The 16,170-nt window shown below is 39.3% G+C and overlaps 1 protein-coding gene across 2 annotated transcripts in view; it reads left to right on the top strand.

Annotated features, from left to right (window-relative positions):
- Positions 1-238: 238 nt before the first annotated feature.
- The window catches only part of LOC149982210 (PTB domain-containing engulfment adapter protein 1-like), a 38,999-nt gene continuing 23,067 nt past the window's right edge, over positions 239-16,170 (top strand). The window contains exon 1 of one of the 2 annotated variants that reach the window (XM_090239815.1): positions 239-681. The gene's annotated coding sequence lies outside the window, so the exon portion shown is untranslated. The remainder of the gene's footprint in view (positions 682-16,170) is intronic. The other variant, XM_090239812.1, reaches the window with a different exon arrangement.

Below are 16,170 nucleotides of genomic sequence, written 5' to 3'. Positions count from 1 at the left end.
ATTTTGGAGCTGCCTTACTCAAGAAAGTAAAAAATAGGCCATGTTTGTATGTGGCTTTATTACCTCAGTTATATATATATGTTTTACATTGTTTGTAAACTGATATGTGACTAGTATTAATGCCAAAATAACATGCAAAACAGGCGACAACAAAAATATATATAAATATTGTTTTAGCTAAAGAGGTGGGGCATAAAACAGATGGGGCTGCACCTGCGCTGAATGACGGGTCGCCACTGCCCATGATAAACAATCATGTCAACTGTTTCTCTGCTGGGGCTGTGCAATGCTGTAATCTACTGCTCTGTCTCAAGTTATTTAGAAAGGCTAGAAGTCTTCCCATGTTTTTTGAAATCACAAAAGTTATTTTTGCCAGAGAAAGAGATATTTGACTGCAATAGACTATCTTCTATTATCAAAGCATATGATCAGTTTCAGTTTTAATCCCAAGCGACTTTTTCATTATATAATGTTATGTGCGTGATCAATTTAAATGGAAAGTTGTTCAATTGCAGCGGAATTGTGGATTTTTAAATACTTGGGTTGACGTCACTAAACTTTTCAAGAAGCGGTGCGCGCCGTCCGCGTTTGTGAATAGAGACAGAACAGAACCGTGCGGGAACGAGAGAGAGCTGGGCGACAAGGAGACCGTACAAAACAAGGACTCTTTCACTTCATTCGGTGGGTTAATGTTTTCTTTCTCTTTTCTCTGTAGCCTATTAGGAAAAGGGGGAATGCATAGGCCACTTTTTGTGCAGACTTTTAAGTTTTCCTATGAGTTAGCCTATAACTAACGATGTTATGGCATTTTTGTTTCATTGAATTGCTGGTTCGATTAAACTGAACACAATGTCTGCTGTTTTTGACAGCGCTGCGTTAATATACTCACTGTTTTTGTTATGCCGGGATTTCTTGCTGAATGGATTCTGCTGGAATAGGCTACGTTGTGTTTTTGCTTTTCTTATTTGTCTAACTATGGCAGGTGTCATTAAAGCGATTTTTCATGACTGATTTCAGACACGTTCTAAGAAGAGCTACACACGTGCTTATTTAAAAATATAAATTTTTAAATACTCAGTATTTACAAATGAGTAAACAGCCAGAGTTAAAATAAACAACGTTGTAGTGAAAAGGGGGTTAATTTGTTGAAGGGTCACATGTAATGTTTAAATAGCTATAGGCTATGTTGAATACAGGTTGTTTTTTAAAGACCTTAAAAATACATTAAGGGAGCATCTTCCTTTTAGCAAGGTTTGTAATGTGCAGCACACTGGTGTGTGAGCAGATCTGGCCATTCTAGGTCACTGTGGGTTATTGTGTTGCGCAACATTTTAATAGAGCAAAACGTTGAGTTTTTAAGTGTCTCTCTTCCCCATTGTTTGACTGAAGCAGAGCTGGCCCGTGATGATAAAAGTTCTGCTTGAGGCAAGAGCTTGAATTAGAAGATGTTCCCTGAACTGTATTCACCCAATGAGAATGTCCTCTTTAACCCCAAGAACAAGGCTTTATAGCAGAAGTTAAAACGGCCTGCAGGACAAATGCAAAAAGAGTAAATGATAATGAAGAGTTTTTTTCTGCTCTAGACATGGAGCTTTGCAGCACCATGCTGTGATAGCTGATATCTCTAACAGTCCTGCACTCTATACACACTAATAGACAGAGTGCTGCTTCTCCAATTTCAAACCTAACCACGTTAAATGCTCCCCTCTCTAAAGCTGCCGAATTTCACTTTGTTGATGCAAGCCACGCATGACTCTGATGCAGCCAGGACTGCTTTGCTGGAGTCCACATGGACCACACGTGTCAATCAATCAATCAATCAATCAAATGTATTTACAAAGCCCTTTTTACATCAGCAGTGCTTATACAGAAACCCAGCCTAATCCTGGCTAAGTCTAGTTTTTACCTTTTTTAATCAGCAACTGGTTCCGAATAAACTTAGTTTAGTGAGCTGGCTCTATGGCCAATTGATCAGACAATTAGGCTACAAGGAGTTATTGATAACAGCAGAAAACTCAGACAAGCACTGGACTCTACATTTATTTACAGATATTGTATGCTGCCACTGTTCGTACAGCCCTCACTGTCACATGGAATCAGTGCTCTGCTTTGTCTTGTGCTGAGGATGGCACCTGCTGCTGGATCCCTGTTTCTCCTCTCTTTATAATCATTAGCAGTACTCTAAGGCTCAAGTGAACCTGAAGCGGTGTCCAGGGCAATCCCATGCTGCTTGGTTAGCGCATCACTGTCAAATTAAACCCCTCGTTTGCTTCGTGGTCTGTCCTGACCACGGAGACGTCAATCCACCTGCCCTCTACAAACAGACATTTCCAGGCATCTCCCAGGGGTTATAGTGACCTTTTACCTGAGGCTCCTTCCTACTTCCTGTGGGGATTCTGATGCTGCTGGCTCTACCTGCTGCTCTCTAGGAGAAGAAGCGTCAGCATCACACAAGTCTGTCTGACAGCAGCACCCTACTCAGCTGTCAGAACACATTGATTCTCAAAGCAGGAGGAAGCTTAAGCACCCTGTGAAGAAGTTTCAACTCAAGTGAATCCATAGTAATACCGGCTAGTTATGGTTCTCTACCTTTATGTAACAGCATTAATGTCTTCCATATTAAGGTGGACTTCATAGACCAGTAAATGGATGCTGTTTTTGACGGTGCAATACACCACATAGCTCCATTATACTTGTCTGGACTTGCAGGCTGTTGAGGGTTTTACTATACTGTAGTTTTGGCATTCTCATTAGAAGGATAGCGGTTTAATTGGCTGAGCTTGATTAAGTGTTATTTCATAAACTGATATTAATTACGGGCTGCTGAACAGTTTGGCGATCAATGCTCTATAATGAAGATGCTTAGGCTAATTAATTGGTCATGTCGACTGGTGAGAGACTCGTCCTGAAACGATTGATAGTAAAAGAGTGATGCTCGATAGTGTCTGGCCGGCTGCCAATATGAGCACCTGTATTAAACCACTTTCTCACTGAAAAGTATTTTGTCATTCAGCCCAGAGAAAATGGAATCAGATCAGTTTGTATTGAGACTGTTTGGTCATGAAGGCCTATTTCTGTGTGCTTGAATCTGTTTTTTCCTGATTGGAAAGATGTGGCTCGTGTTAGTCAGCAGTACCTATATCTCTGAGTGATTTGTTTCAACATTTTCTTAAAAGTTTTAAAAGTTTTAAAAAGATTGACATCACACAGCGCTGTTAATTCTGACTCAATACTCGAGTTATAATATTTCATTCTTTGCTCATATAGAACGATTTGTGACTGGCCATAGAAATATGATCTATAGATTATATTTCTATGTGATTGGCTCTTTCTAGAGTCTGGAGAGAATTATGCTTCTGCATATAAATTATAGACATTTATTCATCTCCATTTTCCACTTGATTGGAAAGCTTTATTGATTAAAAAAATGAGCAGCACAAAATGGGACATTTCTCATTTATGAATTGACTTGTTTTAATGGCGGCAGCATCTCATTAAAAACGCCTGAACTGCCTTCACTCATTCATTATGGAGACTGCTGCAAGTTCTTTTGAAAATGGTCAGTTTAAACAGTTATTTAAAGTTAAAGGAATCAAATGAAATCAAAGTTCAAAACAAATCTAATAAACTTTTTTTAAAGTACACACTCCAGGCTCAAAGCTCATTGCCTTTAAAACGAATTCTGTAAATAAAGACAAACTCTGCAGCGATTTGATTGAGTCCCCAGAACACTGTGGCTCCACACTGACCTTCCTTTAGGGAAATACAAGGCGTGTTTAGACTGGACTTGTTCACCATCCATGCATGAATGGAATTGGATGTCGTTTTCCAATTATCTTATGCGACTATGTTGGGTTTCCCAGTGAGTGCTTTGAATTAGATTTGAATTCCACTTGAATTCCACAGTGGGCCAACTTCACTGTCATGCACCTATTTCACCTTCTGGGAGACAGTATATCGACTGATGTGCTCCAGAAGTCAGAAGTGTAACATTTATGCAATACACAATGAGGAACTGTGTGTGTAGCGTGTGCATAGTGTTTTCTTACGCATACTTTTCATACATAAACATTGTTTCGATCATAAAAGATAAGATATATATATCAGTTTTTAATATTGGAGGAACTAACATGCAGTAATTAAGCAATAAGGCATGAGGGGATGTGATATATGGATAATATACCATGACCAAGGGCTGCTCTTTTCACGAAGCAACGCGGAGTGCCTGGAGACAGCCCTTAGCCGTGGTAAATTGGCCATATACCATAAACCCCCGAGGTGCCTTATTGCTATTATAAACTGGTTACCAACGTAATTAGAGCAGTAAAAATAAATGTTTTGACATACCCGTGGCATACGGTCTGATATACCATGGCTGTCAGCCAATCAGCATTCAGGGCTCGAACCACCCAGTTTATAATGGTGAATAATGTTGCTTTCTCTCAGTCTTGACCATAGTTGTCAATGAGGTATGAGCACAATACTATTTATTGTTCTACTACTCTGTCCTTAATCAATCAAATCAAGAGAATGCGTCAAATCTTTATTTGAAGTGCATTTTAAATCGCAACACACAACATTAAAACAACCAAATTAAGGAGAAATTAGCTCTTTAATATTGGTTGTTTCCAGTCACCAGTATAATGATCTAATTCATCCTCATGGTATAGTGAGTCCCTGTACACTGCTCAGTCATAATTCTCTCCTGAGGCAGAAGCTCATTAATCACCTCATTGCTTTGGTTTGGCAGGTGTCCTTCCTATGACACACACAGATTAATGATTGAAATAACCCAATTGATCTGCGTAGAGATGGCTAAAAAGACCCGTGTCCCAAAGTAAGCAGAGAAAACAAATGAAATGGAAATGTTGACAGAGCGAGAAGTCATGGTAAAACATAAAACTGGCTTCAATCTTGTTTTATATTGTTGTGAAGAACAGTTGTAATTGTTTTGTTAGTGAGCGTATTGAGTCTGTGGTCCCACTTTGCTGTAATCCAATTGGCTTTTCGTCTAAACGGGTCAGCCATATTGTTTGAGTGGAAAAGCCTGAAACCCCAAATCCTGCCCTCCTTTGACTCATTTCATTCTAACCAGACGAATATTACTCTAGTTTCTACCGTATCATGATGATCCTAACCAGACTAATATTACTCTAGTTTCTACTGTATCATGATGATCCTAACCAGACTAATATTACTCTAGTTTCTACTGTATCATGATGATCCTAACCAGACTAATATTACTCTAGTTTCTACTGTATCATGATGATCCTAACCAGACTAATATTACTCTAGTTTCTACTGTATCATGATGATCCTAACCAGACTAATATTACTCTAGTTTCTACTGTATCATGATGATCCTAACCAGACTAATATTACTCTAGTTTCTACTGTATCATGATGATCCTAACCAGACTAATATTACTCTAGTTTCTACTGTATCATGATGATCCTAACCAGACTAATATTACTCTAGTTTCTACTGTATCATGATGATCCTAACCAGACTAATATTGCTATAGTTTCTACTGTATCATGATGATCCTAACCAGACTAATATTGCTCTAGTTTCTACTGTATCATGATGATCCTAACCAGACTAATATTACTCTAGTTTCTACTGTATCATGATGATCCTAACCAGACTAATATTACTCTAGTTTCTACTGTATCATGATGATCCTAACCAGACTAATATTACTATAGTTTCTACTGTATCATGATGATCCTAACCAGACTAATATTACTATAGTTTCTACTGTATCATGATGATCCTAACCAGACTAATATTGCTCTAGTTTCTAACTGTATCATGATGATCCTAACCAGACTAATATTACTCTAGTTTCTACTGTATCAATGATGATCCTAACCAGACTAATATTACTCTAGTTTCTACTGTATCATGATGATCCTAACCAGACTAATATTACTCTAGTTTCTACCGTATCATGATGATCCTAACCAGACTAATATTACTATAGTTTCTACTGTATCATGATGATCCTAACCAGACTAATATTACTCTAGTTTCTACTGTATCATGATGATCCTAACCAGACTAATATTACTCTAGTTTCTACTGTATCATGATGATCCTAACCAGACTAATATTACTATAGTTTCTACTGTATCATGATGATCCTAACCAGACTAATATTACTCTAGTTTCTACTGTATCATGATGATCCTAACCAGACTAATATTGCTCTAGTTTCTACTGTATCATGATGATCCTAACCAGACTAATATTACTCTAGTTTCTACTGTATCATGATGATCCTAACCAGACTAATATTACTATAGTTTCTACCGTATCATGATGATCCTAACCAGACTAATATTGCTCTAGTTTCTACTGTATCATGATGATCCTAACCAGACTAATATTACTCTAGTTTCTACTGTATCATGATGATCCTAACCAGACTAATATTACTATAGTTTCTACTGTATCATGATGATCCTAACCAGACTAATATTACTCTAGTTTCTACTGTATCATGATGATCCTAACCAGACTAATATTGCTATAGTTTCTACTGTATCATGATGATCCTAACCAGGCTAATATTACTCTAGTTTCTACCGTATCATGATGATCCTAACCAGACTAATATTACTATAGTTTCTACTGTATCATGATGATCCTAACCAGACTAATATTACTATAGTTTCTACTGTATCATGATGATCCTAACCAGACTAATATTACTCTAGTTTCTACTGTATCATGATGATCCTAACCAGACTAATATTACTATAGTTTCTACCGTATCATGATGATCCTAACCAGACTAATATTACTATAGTTTCTACTGTATCATGATGATCCTAACCAGACTAATATTGCTCTAGTTTCTACTGTATCATGATGATCCTAACCAGACTAATATTACTATAGTTTCTACTGTATCATGATGATCCTAACCAGACTAATATTACTCTAGTTTCTACTGTATCATGATGATCCTAACCAGACTAATATTACTCTAGTTTCTACTGTATCATGATGATCCTAACCAGACTAATATTACTATAGTTTCTACTGTATCATGATGATCCTAACCAGACTAATATTACTATAGTTTCTACTGTATCATGATGATCCTAACCAGACTAATATTGCTCTAGTTTCTACTGTATCATGATGATCCTAACCAGACTAATATTGCTCTAGTTTCTACTGTATCGTGATGATCCTAACCAGACTAATATTACTCTAGTTTCTACTGTATCATGATGATCCTAACCAGACTAATATTACTCTAGTTTCTACTGTATCATGATGATCCTAACCAGACTAATATTGCTCTAGTTTCTACTGTATCATGATGATCCTAACCAGACTAATATTACTATAGTTTCTACTGTATCATGATGATCCTAACCAGACTAATATTGCTCTAGTTTCTAACTGTATCATGATGATCCTAACCAGACTAATATTACTCTAGTTTCTACTGTATCAATGATGATCCTAACCAGACTAATATTACTCTAGTTTCTACTGTATCATGATGATCCTAACCAGACTAATATTACTCTAGTTTCTACCGTATCATGATGATCCTAACCAGACTAATATTGCTCTAGTTTCTACTGTATCATGATGATCCTAACCAGACTAATATTACTCTAGTTTCTACTGTATCGTGATGATCCTAACCAGACTAATATTACTCTAGTTTCTACCGTATCATGATGATCCTAACCAGACTAATATTACTCTAGTTTCTACTGTATCATGATGATCCTAACCAGACTAATATTACTCTAGTTTCTACTGTATCATGATGATCCTAACCAGACTAATATTGCTCTAGTTTCTACTGTATCATGATGATCCTAACCAGACTAATATTACTCTAGTTTCTACTGTATCATGATGATCCTAACCAGACTAATATTGCTCTAGTTTCTACCGTATCATGATGATCCTAACCAGACTAATATTACTCTAGTTTCTACCGTACCATGATGATCCTAACCAGACTAATATTACTCTAGTTTCTACTGTATCATGATGATCCTAACCAGACTAATATTGCTCTAGTTTCTACTGTATCATGATGATCCTAACCAGACTAATATTACTCTAGTTTCTACTGTATCATGATGATCCTAACCAGACTAATATTGCTCTAGTTTCTACTGTATCATGATGATCCTAACCAGACTAATATTACTCTAGTTTCTACTGTATCATGATGATCCTAACCAGACTAATATTACTCTAGTTTCTACTGTATCATGATGATCCTAACCAGACTAATATTACTCTAGTTTCTACTGTATCATGATGATCCTAACCAGACTAATATTACTCTAGTTTCTACTGTATCATGATGATCATAACCAGACTAATATTGCTCTAGTTTCTACTGTATCATGATCCTAACCAGACTAATATTGCTCTAGTTTCTACTGTATCATGATGATCCTAACCAGACTAATATTGCTCTAGTTTCTACTGTATCATGATGATCCTAACCAGACTAATATTGCTCTAGTTTCTACTGTATCGTGATGATCCTAACCAGGCTAATATTACTCTAGTTTCTACTGTATCATGATGATCCTAACCAGACTAATATTGCTCTAGTTTCTACTGTATCATGATGATCCTAACCAGACTAATATTGCTCTAGTTTCTACTGTATCATGATGATCCTAACCAGACTAATATTGCTCTAGTTTCTACTGTATCATGATGATCCTAACCAGACTAATATTGCTCTAGTTTCTACTGTATCATGATGATCCTAACCAGACTAATATTGCTCTAGTTTCTAACTGTATCATGATGATCCTAACCAGACTAATATTGCTCTAGTTTCTACTGTATCATGATGATCCTAACCAGACTAATATTGCTCTAGTTTCTACTGTATCATGATGATCCTAACCAGACTAATATTGCTCTAGTTTCTACTGTATCATGATGATCCTAACCAGACTAATATTGCTCTAGTTTCTACTGTATCATGATGATCCTAACCAGACTAATATTGCTCTAGTTTCTACTGTATCGTGATGATCCTAACCAGACTAATATTGCTCTAGTTTCTACTGTATCGTGATGATCCTAACCAGACTAATATTACTCTAGTTTCTACTGTATCATGATGATCCTAACCAGACTAATATTACTCTAGTTTCTACTGTATCATGATGATCCTAACCAGACTAATATTGCTCTAGTTTCTACTGTATCGTGATGATCCTAACCAGACTAATATTACTCTAGTTTCTACTGTATCATGATGATCCTAACCAGACTAATATTACTCTAGTTTCTACTGTATCATGATGATCCTAACCAGACTAATATTGCTCTAGTTTCTACTGTATCATGATGATCCTAACCAGACTAATATTGCTCTAGTTTCTACTGTATCATGATGATCCTAACCAGACTAATATTGCTCTAGTTTCTAACTGTATCATGATGATCCTAACCAGACTAATATTGCTCTAGTTTCTACCGTATCATGATGATCCTAACCAGACTAATATTGCTCTAGTTTCTACTGTATCATGATGATCCTAACCAGACTAATATTACTCTAGTTTCTACTGTATCATGATGATCCTAACCAGACTAATATTACTCTAGTTTCTACTGTATCAATGATGATCCTAACCAGACTAATATTACTCTAGTTTCTACTGTATCATGATGATCCTAACCAGACTAATATTGCTCTAGTTTCTACTGTATCGTGATGATCCTAACCAGACTAATATTGCTCTAGTTTCTACTGTATCGTGATGATCCTAACCAGACTAATATTGCTCTAGTTTCTACTGTATCGTGATGATCCTAACCAGACTAATATTGCTCTAGTTTCTACTGTATCGTGATGATCCTAACCAGACTAATATTGCTCTAGTTTCTACTGTATCATGATGATCCTAACCAGACTAATATTACTCTAGTTTCTACCGTATCAAGGTGAACACCTTCTCTGTCTTTGATACACACTCTACCCCTGCATCAAATGCTGAAGAAAAGTAAAAAGGTACTTCAAATGGAGACATGGCCAGCAAGATGGATGGCAGAGCACAATGGATCACTTCTCTAGGACACTCAGAGAAGAGGAACAAAACAAGTTCACCCTTGAGCTGAGTCATGTGAATATGATGTACTAGTGTTGTAGAAAGGAACTCTAAGGGGCCAGACATAGTACTTGGGAGTCTGAAGTACAATGATGTTTCAGCCAGTGTTGCAGTAGTTCTCCAGGTGCAGGAGATATTTAAGTGTAGCCCCCAGTGGTTTAATGTAGGATCTCGGCAGAGGGGGCTCTGATCCAAGACCCGTTCATTAGAGTGCAACTTCTCTTTGAAGCACATATGATGACCTAGGAATGTTGAACTTTAATGATTGGGAAAAAGCTGACCTTAGACCAGAGTGCTCTGATTGGATTCCCCTCTGCCTGAGGAGCGAGGAGGGCTTTTAGGTTGGGATCTGGGTAGAGAACTGATCTAGGGTCAGTTCAATGTGTTCTTCTCTCTGAAGAATGAGATGGGCCAGGAGTGTTCTCAGTCTTATGACTTTAGGGTCACATTCCCCTTATGACGCTACATGACCAGAAGTATGTGGGCACCTACTCGTTGAACATCTCATTCTAAAATCGTGGGCATTAATATGGAGATGGTTCCCCCCTTTGCTGCTGTAACCTTCTGGGAAGGTTTTCCACTAGCTGTTGGAACAGAGGTCAGGGCTCTGTACAGGCCAGTGAAGTTCTTCCACACCGATCTCAACAAACCATTTCTGTATGGACCTCACTTTGTGCACGGGGGGCATTGTCATGCTGAAACAGGAAAGTGCCTTCACCAAACTGTTGCCACGAAGTTGGAAGTACAGAATCGTCTAGAATATCAATGTATGCTGTAGCGTTAAGATTTCCCTTCACTGGAACTAAGGGGACTAGCCCGAACCATGAAAACAGCCCCAGACCATTGTTGTTCCTCATCCACCAAACCTTAGTTGGCACTATGCATTGGGGCAGGTAGCGTTCTTCTGGCATCCGCCAAACCCAGATTTGTCTGTCGGACTGCCAGATGATGAAGCGTGGTTCATCACTCCAGAGAACACGTTTCCACTGCTCCAGAGTCCAATGGCAGCGAGCTTTACACCACTCCAGCTGACACTTGGCATTGTGCATGGTGATCTTAGGCTTGTGTGCGGCTGCTCGGCCATGAAAACCCATTTCATGAAGCTCCCGACGAACAGCTTGTGTGCTGACGTTGCTTACAGAGGCAGTTTACACCTCGGTAGTGAGTGTTGCAACTGAGGACAGACGATTTTTACACACTAAGCGCTTCAGCACTCGACGGGTCCCGTTCTGTGAGCTTGTGTGGCCTACCACTTTGCGTCTGAGCCGTTGTTACTCCAAGATGTTTCCACTTCACAATAACAGCACTTACAGTTGATCAGGGCAGCTCTAGCAGGGCAGAAATATGACTAAAGACTTGTTGGAAAGGTGGCATCCTATGACGGTGCCACGTTGAAAGTCACTGAGCTCTTCAGTAAGGCCATTCTGCTGCCAATGTTTGTCTATGGAGATTGCATGGCTGTGTGCTTGATATGTATACACCTATAAGCAACGGGTGTAGCTGAAATAGCCAAATCCACTAATTTGAAGTGGTGTCCTCATACTTTTGGGTATGTAGTGTATCTCCCAGCACCCACCTCACCCAGACCTCTGTTTGCAACACTGGGTGGGGACCACTGCTTCACAGAAAAACACTGAGGGTGCACTTCAATAGCCATAGCTTGGCAGTGTGTGGACACAGACCAGGGTAATGTTGAGGTATGGGCAGGTCTAAAATAGATCAAATGATTTCACAGTGCTGTATTTGTATTAATGAATGATTAGATCTGTTATTCTGTTAATAAAATAGGACATTACGTGATATACCAGATCAGTATCTCAGCAATTACAATGCTTGTTTTAGACTGGGCGGTGTGCGTGTTGCTCAATTTCCTTTCGCGTTGGAGAAACAGGAAGGGATTTCCGGGGGCTGACAGAAATGGGACTTGGGTCTGATTTGAACCAAAATCCTATATGCCTGTCTACCACAGGATATAAAATCCATCTTATCATGGCCTGTCTGTGTGCTTTGATCCAGTTAATGGATATCGGTGGCTTGGTAATGTTACACAATAGTCTCATATACTGCTTTCACATAGGATTTACGGTATTTTGTCTGTAAAAAAAATTGGGCAAGGTTTATATGAATCTCTTACAAACAGGCCCATTTTTACTGTGGTGGTGGTTATAGTGGTGTTTGTGGTGTGCAGATGTGGGTAGGCATCTATTTGAATAAATCCATTGAATACTGTATACACCATGAATTTGTTTAGGCAGGTCCTAAGAAACACAAGACTAATAAAATGTATTTTCATAACAATAGAATGCCATATTTTGAGTTTGTTACATCCAAATAGAATGAAATCAATAGTTATTATTTTGTTCAATAAATAGACAAGACACATATTTTGTAGTAAGAATATAATGAAATATAACAGAATAAAATACTGCTAATATTTTCCCCACAACTTCCCTCACAGCAACGTGTGTAACCGTTGTCATATAAAAACGTGTGTAACCGTTGTCATGTAAAAACGTGTGTAACCGTTGTCATGTAAAAACGTGTGTAACCGTTGTCATATAAAAAAGTGTGTAACCGTTGTCATGTAAAAAAGTGTGTAACCGTTGTCATGTAAAAAAGTGTGTAACCGCTGTCATGTAAAAAACGTGTAACCGCTGTCATGTAAAAAAGTGTGTAACCGCTGTCATGTAAAAAAGGGATATTTCGAAACAGAGCCCAAGGCAAGCCCATTCTTTTTTGATCGGATTAGTAATAGCAATCTATATTTTAAAAAGTATGTGAATCTCATGTTCATATTTCACAACCTCTGCAGGCTTTTGGAGTTGCCTTTACGCTATCGAGCAAAATAATAGGCTTACGCTTGATTTAGGGCTACATTATTGCATGCTAAATGTTTCTGATCAGTGATAGATGAGCATACAGAGCTATACCACCAACTTATTTGCCCAGCCAGAGAATTAACCTCATGTACAGACAGAGATTGTGTGAAACAAAATCACATCGATTAGCAGAAAACCGTGTAGGCTAATGAACACATAGTTAGTCATCACTTCTTGTAGGCTATTTGCTGCTGTTTTTCACTAAATGAACATGACATCCACTGTCCCACTACTAACTTTACCATCGAATCTATATTGAGATGGGTTGATGGAAATATGGTGTGTTTTCAGTGCATGTAGATTACATGAGGTACAGTATGTCCAACAGAGAACACAGAACACTGCTCAAACAGAGCCCTTCTCCTTTGATCTCGTTGGCTGTTGTCCGTCTCAATGTATTCCAGCTCGGAATCCGCTGGGTTCTAAGGCATTGTTGGATTTGGAATGTGTGACTGTTCAGGCCAGTGGAAGCCTTGTGTATGGAATCTGCTGTGTGATTGTCGTGGTAACGGGCTTAGTTGAGCTTGGTGTTTGCAGGAGCTAGATAGCAGGGGCTGGAATAGGGCTATGGTTGGAGCCTTGGCATCCATTAGGAGCTCAATGTTACAGTCCTCCTTCCCCCTCAATGGGTTTCTGTCGTGTTCCTGCTGCAGTTATACACTACAGTATAACTGAAACATGAGTCCTTGTGGCATACATACAGGCCAGTCAGGGGTTCTCTCTCGCTCCTACTTTTGAATTGTTTGTATTCTCCTGTCCTCTCTCTGACCAGAGTGGTGAGTTTATGTGTGATGGATATTCGGCTGGAGCGGGAAGGAACTGCATTACCGAGATATGATAGCATAATAAAGCTGTCATCTCTGTAGTAAATGTGTTATGGAAATGCGTTGTGGCTGGAGAAGACAAAGGAAGCGACCAACGCTGTGTTATGTAGGCACAGAGATGAATGACCTGGTGAAGCTACAGTTTATCTTAGTTAGCTTTTATAAGGAAAATATAAATCTATTGTGTGGATAAATCCAGAGCTATATATATATATATATATATATATATATATATATATATATATATATATATATATATATATATAGCCCTAGTTTCCCTAACAGTGCTACCTTACTGTAGAATCCTCTTTATTGTTCATCTAGACAAGATCGGTATGATACGTCTGGCATATTGATTGGTCTCCTCAATGCTTATATCTGGATTGAATATTAATGAGGAAATATTAGTTTGCATAATAGACATGTAATATAATCTCCCTAAATAGTCTACATGCAATACAAGTACTTTATATTCCAGTATAACTGGCCAAACACATCAAGATAATTGACCTACATTTGGTAACAAAGGCGAGAAACATTATTTTCATTGTTTGGTGTGTCGCCCCCACCCCGACTGCTTAGAGAGGGTTTTATATTATTGTTATTAACAGTGCTTAACTGTGGAAATATAGGTCAATCTCTACAAAACCAGACACTCTTTCCAATGCTCTAGACATGATCAGAAATCCTGTTTTGAATAGCTTACTTGTCATTGGTCAATGTTTAAGGTGGCTTATGAATCATCATTGTAAGAGAAAGGGATAATTGAGGAAAGTTAGGGTTATTGCTAGGTTTAGGGTTGAGTTGGGGTGTGTACATGAAGCTAGGTTTAGGGTTGAGTTGGGGTATGGACATGAAGCTAGGTTTAGGGTTGAGTTGGGGTGTGGACATGAAGCTAGGTTTAGGGTTGAGCTGGGGTGTGGACATGAAGCTAGGTTTAGGGTTGAGTTGGGGTGTGGACATGAAGCTAAGTTTAGGGTTGAGCTGGGGTGTGGACATGAAGCTAGGTTTGGGGTTGAGCTGGGGTGTGGACATGAAGCTAGGTTTGGGGTTGAGCTGGGGTGTGGACATGAAGCTAGGTTTAGGGTTGAACCAGGGTGTGGACATGAAGCTAGGTTTAGGGTTGAGCTGGGCCAGGGTGTGGACATGAAGCTAGGTTTAGGGTTGAGCTGGGCCAGGGTGTGGACATGAAGCTAGGTTTAGGGTTGAGCTGGGCCAGGGTGTGGACATGAAGCTAGGTTTAGGGTTGAGCTGGGCCAGGGTGTGGACATGAAGCTAGGTTTAGGGTTGAGCTGGGGTGTGGACATGAAGCTAGGTTTAGGGTTGAGCTGGGGTGTGGACATGAAGCTAGGTTTAGGGTTGAGCTGGGCCAGGGTGTGGACATGAAGCTAGGTTTAGGGTTGAGCTGGGGTGTGGACATGAAGCTAGGTTTAGGGTTGAGCTGGGGCGTGGACATGAAGCTAGGTTTAGGGTTGAGCTGGGGCGTGGACATGAAGCTAGGTTTAGGGTTGAGCTGGGGTGTGGACATGAAGCTAGGTTTAGGGTTGAACCAGGGTGTGGACATGAAGCTAGGTTTAGGGTTGAGCTGGGGCGTGGACATGAAGCTAGGTTTAGGGTTGAACCAGGGTGTGGACATGAAGCTAGGTTTAGGGTTGAGCTGGGGCGTGGACATGAAGCTAGGTTTAGGGTTGAGCTGGGGCTTGGACATGAAGCTAGGTTTAGGGTTGAACCAGGGTGTGGACATGAAGCTAGGTTTAGGGTTGAACCAGGGTGTGGACATGAAGCTAGGTTTGGGGTTGAGCTGGGGTGTGGACATGAAGCTAGGTTTAGGGTTGAGCTGGGCCAGGGGGTGGACATGAAGTTAGGTTTAGGGTTGAGCTGGGCCAGGGGGTGGACATGAAGCTAGGTTTGGGGTTGAGCTGGGGTGTGGACATGAAGCTAGGTTTAGGGTTGAGCTGGGCCAGGGGGTAAACCCATATTACTCACACACTCTGTAAAATAAACAACTATTCTCTTTTCCTGTCAGTCTGTAAATACTCTGCCTGCAGGTTCAATGTTAGGTATTTTGAAGCGGTATTTGTTCCCTTAAAGTCTCTGCTTCAACTTATCTTGACTGTCATCAGGTTGACATGGGTAATCGATCAGTTGTGTCTAGAATGGCTCAGGCAAAACACTATTTGTCATACAGAAGTGTACCTAAAGTTTTTCTCTGACTTGCACCATCCAATTACATTTATTAAAAGGGAATTTTCTGTCCAGAACTATTCATCTGTCAAGAAATGGACAGTTTTGTCATTTTAAATGAGAGACTTGTGTGTTAGAAGGTGCAAAGAGAGGGTCTG

The sequence above is a fragment of the Oncorhynchus mykiss genome, chromosome 7, assembly GCF_057628025.1.
Source record: "Oncorhynchus mykiss isolate SJ-2025 chromosome 7, ASM5762802v1, whole genome shotgun sequence".
NCBI classification, from domain to species: domain Eukaryota; kingdom Metazoa; phylum Chordata; class Actinopteri; order Salmoniformes; family Salmonidae; genus Oncorhynchus; species Oncorhynchus mykiss.
Note: the sequence above shows the minus strand (reverse complement) of the source record. Positions and strands in the feature narration are given on the sequence as shown.